Genomic DNA, 9,199 nt, shown 5'->3' on the forward strand with positions numbered 1-9,199 from the left:
TCCACTTCTCTCGAGTCCTTTCATTTACACCTGAATCGTTTCATCCCAGGTGTTGTCTTTGTCACACACACTGTGCAGGTGTAAAGAAAGAGCATTAAGTGTTTTTGTGTGTTCCTTTAACACCTCCTAAACACTGTTGTGTCTATTTACAGGGACCAGTGCAAACAGTCTGAACTTTCAGATTTATCTGCTGGAGGGTCTACACCGGTGGAACCAGGACCGGGAGGCTGCTTCCCTGTCATCGGAGCCATCAGCTTTGCGCAGCTACACAGGAGAACTTGTTCACTGTGTAAACGGCAATTATGAAAAGCTGTTTGGCAGGAAAGTGGTCCCCACGTTTTGTCCCCCTGCATGTTACACCGGTGAGAATTGTTTTATATATTTTTTATTTTATCAACTTGCAATTTCTGTGTAACCTCCGTCTATATGTCAGATTTAACCCTATAGAGTCGATTGTATCATAATTGATATGCAAGTTTCTAAAGGACTCTAAATGATCAACATGATCAAAAATTTTTAAGAAACATGCCCTCTGTCGTCTGATTGATTATAGTCTTTTAGTATAATTGTAAAAGTGTCCACCTTCAGCTCGTGCTTCACGTTTCTTTTCATTGTAAAACCTTTACTGATTTTATAAAGTAATTGTAAGAATAACTTTTATATTGTTAGTAATATTTAATGACTAGTTACTAGACTGAAGCAGCTTGGGTTCACTTGATTAGAAAATCATGTTACATGTAAATATCAAAATGATCATCAGACTTTTCTCTCAATCATCATTGTATTGCATTTCATTTCATGTTTTTCCCCCATAATTAAACGTGTTTGGCCTCTTAATAAAACTGTTTTGTTTTTTTTCTCCTTGACGATGAGCTCTATATTCTCACACTATATGAGCTACTACAAAAGCCTAATGTATCAAATATGATACACAACATTCTATTTAATTTCCGTTTGTTTATTGTTTTTATTTCAGGTGAGCTCATTGGAGTGCAGTATCTGTTCCAGCAGACTGGTCAGGCACTGCAGGACATGAATCCTGACTCTGAACTGACAGCAGAGCTCATTGAGGACCTCAGTGTGGAGGAGCGAGATGAAGATGAGGGCTTCTGTGACATCAGCGAGGATCACACAATAGCAGATCCGGAGGCTGTTCTGTCACCACCCTCTTCCACACTGACACTGGGTTCTTCCACCCGGGTCACCAGCAGTGCCACACCTGTACTGGGCTCCACATCCCCTTCACTGGTCCCTGACCCCAAACTTGTCCTCACACAGTCTCCTTCATCACCTGGACCCTCAGGGACTGCTGTTACACCTGTTCCCTCTGAAACATCTGTTTCAACTCTCCCCTCAGAGCCAGAGGATGCTGGTCAGGATGATGATGAAGAAGAGACGGTAAATACTACTCCTTTGTATGTCTTTCAAATTAACTAGAATAATTATGATGAATTAACATCCAGTGCTTTAAATCCAGACTTTCCACATATTTTACATTTAAAAGTACAGCCTAAATTCATTTGTAAGCTGCAAATACACATCAAGTCAAGTCATCTTTATTTATTTGGTGCTTTGTAAAATGTCAAGAATGGCGCTCTCTCTGCTTTGTACTATACAGTGCTTTACGGTGATAAACAGGAAAATAACACAATCAGTTATGGAATTATGCATTAGACAGATGTGATGTAATAATTGTATTGCATGTTTGTGTTTTTTAATAGGCTGTTGACTACCAAAATATCCCGGGTTATCAACATGTGGACCAGCTGGCAGAATATCTGGTGGATCTCCGGGACCACACAGCCCTCAGCCTGACCAACCAGGAAGCCAACACCATAATTGCTCTTTGGCAGAACCTGGATGACCGGGACAAGGAACGGGTGGTGTATGACAGTCGATACCGAAAGAGACTGCTGAGTGGACGCTTCAAGGTCCCGAAGAAGCCCACTCACCCTGGTGTAGAGAGCACCACCAGATGTGTGCTGGGTGCAAGCAGCGCACCCGCTCAGTGGCCTGACTGTTGCCGTCTGCTGGAGACCATCTTCATCAGACTTTGCACTGTCCACCCAAGCCCCAAAAGAAAAGGCAAGGGAGCCCTGTCAAGATTGTCTCTGATCCTGCAAGACTATCGCAGGATAAGGCAGCTTGTACTGGCAACAGCTTGGTGATGGGAGGAACATCCATGCAGCTGGTGGAGGTTAACCAGAACACCCTGATTCAGTGGTATAACAAAAGACAGAAAAAGCAGGAGCTGTCTGTGCTGCTTCAGGGCATTCAGTTGCCTCAGCCCCTCCCTGAAGCTCATGAGCCTCTCCAGGTAGCCAAACGTCTACGGACTGAGCGAGAACAACCAGGGGAGCAGCACCAGTACAAGCTACCAGAGAGCACAGCTGGTCAGGCAAAGCAGAGGCAGACTTCTGTTGGGCGACCCCCTCTCAGACCCAAGGCACCAGCGCAGAGTCAGACGTTGCTGACACCATCTGCATCTGGAGCATCACTGCAGATGGTACCAAATATACTTATACCATCAGCACCAGGTTTCCAGGGTGTGCCAATGTTCCAGGCTGTGCCAATGTTCCAGGGTGTGCCAATGTTCCAGGGAGTGCAAATGATCCAGGGCATCCCAATGGCCCAGGGGATGCAAATGATACAGCCACTGTTACAGCCAACAGCTGTACAGGGCACCCGCTTACCCGCTTCACCAGCTGCCAATCCAGACGCCATGCCCAAGAGACACTACAGGAGAACCGTAGAGGCCAACACTTGCAAAAAATGTGGGCAATTTAAAACAAGTGCAACAGGACATAGCCAGTACAGGGGCAGGGTGTATTGCCCACAGACTGAGACTGTTTCAAAAGAGGTGTGGTTAGAGGAAATGCGGAGAACCATTTCCAAATAATGTATATATTTTCATGTATATAGCATCATGTATATAGTGTGAAACAGCATCCCACCTGCAACTTATTTGAATGGCCTGTTCGTCCACGGCAAATCTAAGTGACAGCCCGTGGCCCTGCCCATTGACCACAGAGAGCCTATTTGTCCCACTGACCGCCTATGTGACCACGAATGGCCTATGTGTCCCATCAGAAGAACTATGCATTATTAGACTTAAAATGGCATTTCCATGGACAGCTTACAGGGACTCTGTCAAATAAGTTAAAGGTGGGATGCTGTTTTCGACTTTTTTGGAGCGGGTGAGTTCTTGGAAACTATGGGTGAGTTTTTGGAAAACTCAAATTTGTGAGGTCAAACCTACTGTAAACCACACTGGGTACACAATACAACACACTGATGTACATTAAAGCTATTAATTATGCATAGTTAGCCTAAAAATGGACTGTCCACGAACAGCCTATTTGGATCCAGTCAAATAAGTTACAGGTCGGCACAGGAAGGTGTCCTCAGACATCCTATTTGGACCCTGTAAAATAAGTTACAGGTGGGCAAAGTAAGGGCCCACCTGTAACTTATTTGGCAGGGTCCAAATAGGCTGTACGTGGTCAATGCATTAATAGGTCATATTTCATAATTACAGTGGTTTTACAAGGTGAAACCTACTGTACACCACACTGGGGACACAATACAACACACTGATGTACATTAAAGCTATTAATTATGCATAGTTAGCCTAAAAATGGACTGTCCACGAACAGCCTATTTGGTCCCTGTCAAATAAGTTACAGGTGGGCAAATTAAGGGCCCACTGTAGCCTAAAAATGGGCTATCCACGAACAGCCTATTTGGTCCCTGTCAAATAAGTTACAGGTGGGCAAATTAAGGGCCCACTGTAGTCTAAAAATGGACTGTCCACGAACAGCCTATTTGGACCCTGTCAAATAAGTTACAGGTGGGCAAAGTAAGGGCCCACATGTAACTTATTTGACGGAGTCCAAATAGGTTGTCCGTGGTCAATGCATTAATAGGCCATAATTCATAATTACAGTGGTTTTTTGTGGTCAAACCTACTGTACACCACACTGGGGACAGAATACAACACACTGATGTACATTAAAACTATTAATTATGCATAATTAGCCTAAACATGGACTGTCCACGGACAGCATTTAGGGCACCCGTCAAATAGGTTATGGGATGCTGTTTTTGACTCTAACGCACTTAACGGGGTACTACGGACCCCAGTCTTTGTGGACCGTCTGAGGGGACCCTGAGGGGCCACAGATTTCAAATTGGAGCCATTCGGAGCTATTGGGACCGTTCCGTGGGGATGTCCACCAAACGCCTATGAAAATGAATGGGATAAGTTGCACGTGTCAGTGGCTCCCGCGCGGCCCCCGGGGGTCCGAGGGGCCCCAAACTCGACAAAAAGTTGCGTCACGTGGCCCTCTGCAACAGACCGAGCGGGCTAGGTCGAGACATGCCAAGTTTATTTTTAGCTATTTTTTATGCACCTCTCTGTCTCCCATTGATCTCTTTGGGAGCATGTGTCTGCTAGGGTTAATTCAGCAGTTAGGATTAGAGGGCCTCCTAGGCTCGGGAAGCATCTAGAGCCACGATACTCTGGGGCCCGATTCGGGGGCCCGTGGCGGTCGTCCGTGACGAATCTCGAGGTCCTACGACCTTTCGACCCCTTAGGGCGACTGTTTATTTGATTATCAGAAACTTGATTTGGACGTCAGTCCCACCACTTCTAGCGTACGCTTGTTCAAAAGCGACTGAAACTATAGACTGCCCAGTGTTTTTAACATGGCAAAATGCTGCTAATTTTGTTGGCAGACCGAACATTTTATATTACTGTACAGGAAACCTCAGTGGTCATTTGTTTTATTTTTGTCCTTTTCTAAAGAGATTAAACCACAAACATCCCTGCAAGTGTACTGACCTGCTCAACAGAAAATCGCATACGAAATTTTTGCAAAAACCACCCACAGTTTCCGCCCAGTTTCGAACTGGGGACCTTTCGCGTGTGAGGCGAACGTTATAACCACTACACTACGGAAACACGTCTTCATGTTGCAGACATAAATCTTTAGGTGCATGCTTATTAAAAAGCATATAAAGGAAATGAGCGCTGCACCCAACTAGTGTGGCAAACAGTTTAAAATTCTGTCAGAATCCAACCACTGTTTCTGCTCAGTTTCGAACCGAGGACCTTTCGCGTGTTAGGCGAACGTGATGACCACTACACTACAGAAACCTACTGACGAGGTGAATGTGCTTTTTAGAAGATGGCTCCTTCCCATAATCTGCTCTGCAAGCAGTGTGACAGTCTGTAAATTCCACAAACAACAGAACAGAGGTTATTCGCCATGGCAATCTGCCTACAGCTCCTTGGTACGATGGCCTTCACCTGTCTCAAAAGTAAGGGTTTTGTAGCGAATTGCAGCATTTATATTTAACATGCCTCCACTTGTTTCCACCCAGTTTTGAACTGAGGACCTTTCGCGTGTAAAGCGAACGTGACAACCACTACACTACGGAAACTTGTTTTGGACATCAGCCCCACCGCTTCTAGGGTACGCTTGTTCAAAAGCGACAGAAACTATAGACTGCCCAGTGTTTTTAACATTGCAAAATGCTGCTAATTTTGTTGGCAGACCGAACATTTTATATTACTGTACAGGAAATCTCAATGGTCATTTGTTTTATTTTTGTCCTTTTCTAAAGAGATTAAACCACAAACATCCCTGCAAGTGTACTGACCTGCTCAACAGAAAATCGCATACGAAATTTTTGCAAAAACACCCACAGTTTCCGCCCAGTTTCGAACTAGGGACCTTTCGCATGTGAGGCGAACGTTATAACCACTACACTACGGAAACACGTCATCAGGTTGCAGACATAAATCTTTAGGTGCATGCTTATTAAAAAGCATATAAAGGAAATGAGCGCTGCACCCAACTAGTGTGGCAAACAGTTCAAATTCTGTCAGAATCCAACCACTGTTTCTGCTCGGTTTCGAACCGAGGACCTTTCGCCCTTTAGGCCACAGAGTAAGGGAAGGGGTCCGCGGACAGCTTAAAAGGTAGTGCCTTGGACCGGCGCGCAACGCCCCCTAGGCGATTTTTCAGGGCCCGGCCGACCGCGTCACCTGTCACCTGTAACTTATTTGACCGGACCTGTTTAGGCTGTCCGTGTTCGATGCATTGACAGGTCACAATTCATATTGTAAATGTTTTATTGCTTAAAACATGCAGTACAGTGGACAGGGAAGACAATGCAACATGTTGGTGTACTTTACAGCTCATAATTATGCATAATTAGCCTTAAAATGACATGTCCACGGACAGCTTACAGGGACCCTGTCACATAGGGTACAGGTGAGATCTTTTCTATATTTTGATGTCATGATTGATAAAAAAATGCATAAAAATGATTAAATATCAATTTTACGATAATCTCTGGGCCCCACTGAGCGATTTGCAGCCTTCAGAACCCCGAAATTCCACTGTCCACGAACAGCCTACATTTTTGAATGGGATAAGTTGCAGATGGGACGTCCAGATCTCAGCCTCTGGACACAATTTGGAGATGAAACCTGCGCTCCTGTGCTCATCTGGACATGCCCTGCCCATGGTGTGAATTTCAAAGAGATTGGAGAAACTTGAAAATCCGACCCAAAAAATCTCAAAGGGAGAACTTTTGAGTCGGATTTTCAAGTTTCTCCAAACGCCCTGAAATTCACAGCACTGTCTGGGCACGTCCAGATGAGCGCAGGAGCGCAGGTTTCAGCTCCAAATTGTGTCCAGAGGCTGAGATCTGGACGTCCCACGTACAATCTATCCCATTCAAAAATTTAGGCTGTTCGTGGACAGTGGAATTTCGGGGTTCTGAAGGCTGCAAATCGCTCAGGGGGGCCCAGAGATTAACGTAAAATTGATATTTAATCAATTTTATTCATTTTTATCAGTCATGACATCAAAATATAAAACAGCATCCCTCCTGCAACTTATTTGAATGGCCTGTTCGTCCACGGCCAATCTAAGCGACAGCCCGTCGCCCTGCCCACTGACCACAGAGAGCCTATTTGTCCCACTGACCGCCTATGTGACCACAGGAAGGTGTACACGAACATCCTATTTGGACCCTGTCAAATAAGTTACAGGTGGGCAAAGTAAGGGCCCACCTGTAACTTATTTGACAGGGTCCAAATAGGCTGTACGTGGTCAATGCATTAATAGGTCATATTTCATAATTACAGTGGTTTTATAAGGTGAAACCTACTGTACACCACACTGGGGACACCATACAACACACTGATGTACATTAAAGCTATTAATTATGCATAATTAGCCTAAAAATGGACTGTCCACGAACAGCCTATTTGGACCCTGTCAAATAAGTTACAGGTGGGCAAAGTAAGGGCCCACTAAAAATTGACTGTCCACGGACAGCCTATTTGGACCCTGTCGAATAAGTTACAGGTGGGCAAAGTAAGGGCCCACCTGTAACTTATTTGACGGAGTCCAAATAAGCTGTCCGTGGTCAATGAATTAATAGGTCATATTTCATAATTACAGTGGTTTTATGTGGTCAAACCTACTGTACACCACACTGGGGACACAATACAACACACTGATGTACATTAAAGCTAATAATTATGCATAATTAGCCTAAAAATGGACTGTCCACGAACAGCCTATTTGGACCATGTCGAATAAGTTACAGGTGGGCAAAGTAAGGGCCCGCCTGTAACTTATTTGACGGGGTCCAAATAGGCTGTCCGTGGTCAATGCATTAATAGGTCATATTTCATAATTACAGTGGTTTTATAAGGTGAAACCTACTGTAAACCACACTGGGGACACAATACAACACACTGATGTACATTCAAGCTATTAATTATGCATAATTAGCCTTAAAATGACATGTCCACGGACAGCTTACAGGGACCCTGTCATATAGGTGACAGGTGGGATCTTTTCTATATTTTGATGTCATGATTGATAAAAAAATGCATAAAAATGATTAAATATCAATTTTACGATAATCTCTGGGCCCCCCTGAGCGATTTGCAGCCTTCAGAACCCCGAAATTCCACTGTCCATGAAACAGCCTAAATTTTTGAATGGGATAATTTGCAGGTGGGACGTCCAGATCTCAGCCTCTGGACACAATTTGGAGATGAAACCTGCGCTCCTGTGCTCATCTGGACATGCCCTGCCCATGGTGTGAATTTCAAAGAGATTGGAGAAACTTGAAAATCCGACCCAAAAAAATCTCAAAGGGGTACGTACCATGCTGCAAATCGCTCAGGGGGGCCCAGAGATTAACGTAAAATTGATATTTAATCAATTTTATTCATTTTTATCAGTCATGACATCAAAATATAAAACAGCATCCCACCTGCAACTTATTTGAATGGCCTGTTCGTCCACGGCAAATCTAAGTGACAGCCCGTGGCCCTGCCCATTGACCACAGAGAGCCTATTTGTCCCACTGACCGCCTATGTGACCACGAATGGCCTATGTGTCCCATCAGAAGAACTATGCATTATTAGACTTAAAATGGCATGTCCATGGACAGCTTACAGGGACTCTGTCAAATAAGTTAAAGGTGGGATGCTTTTTTCGACTTTTTTGGAGCGGGTGAGTTCTTGGAAACTATGGGTGAGTTTTTGGAAAACTCAAATTTGTGAGGTCAAACCTACTGTAAACCACACTGGGTACACAATACAACACACTGATGTACATTAAAGCTATTAATTATGCATAGTTAGCCTAAAAATGGACTGTCCACGAACAGCCTATTTGGATCCTGTCAAATTAGTTACAGGTGGGCACAGGAAGGTGTCCTCAGACATCCTATTTGGACCCTGTAAAATAAGTTACAGGTGGGCAAAGTAAGGGCCCACCTGTAACTTATTTGACAGGGTCCAAATAGGCTGTACGTGGTCAATGCATTAATAGGTCATATTTCATAATTACAGTGGTTTTATAAGGTGAAACCTACTGTACACCACACTGGGGACACAATACAAGACACTGATGTACATTAAAGCTATTAATTATGCATAGTTAGCCTAAAAATGGACTGTCCACGAACAGCCTATTTGGTCCCTGTCAAATAAGTTACAGGTGGGCAAATTAAGGGCCCACTGTAGCCTAAAAATGGACTGTCCACGAACAGCCTATTTGGTCCCTGTCAAATAAGTTACAGGTGGGCAAATTAAGGGCCCACTGTAGCCTAAAAATGGACTGTCCACGAACAGCCTATTTGGACCCTGCCAAATAAGTT

At 44.2% G+C, this 9,199-nt stretch overlaps 3 non-coding genes across 3 annotated transcripts; all 3 read right to left on the reverse strand.

Annotated features, from left to right (window-relative positions):
* Positions 1–4,890: 4,890 nt before the first annotated feature.
* On the reverse strand, positions 4,891–4,963 carry trnav-cac (transfer RNA valine (anticodon CAC)). The gene has a single exon. It is a non-coding gene; the product is annotated as a tRNA-Val (tRNA).
* Positions 4,964–5,085: 122 nt separating this feature from the next.
* Positions 5,086–5,158, reverse strand: trnav-aac (transfer RNA valine (anticodon AAC)). The gene has a single exon. It is a non-coding gene; the product is annotated as a tRNA-Val (tRNA).
* A 552-nt stretch (positions 5,159–5,710) lies between these two features.
* Positions 5,711–5,783, reverse strand: trnav-cac (transfer RNA valine (anticodon CAC)). Its single transcript has one exon. It is a non-coding gene; the product is annotated as a tRNA-Val (tRNA).
* Positions 5,784–9,199: the final 3,416 nt, after the last annotated feature.

Source organism: Siphateles boraxobius, unplaced genomic scaffold, assembly GCF_051911475.1.
Source record: "Siphateles boraxobius isolate OS27281-9 unplaced genomic scaffold, OSU_SipBor_1 42, whole genome shotgun sequence".
In the NCBI taxonomy this organism is placed as follows: domain Eukaryota; kingdom Metazoa; phylum Chordata; class Actinopteri; order Cypriniformes; family Leuciscidae; genus Siphateles; species Siphateles boraxobius.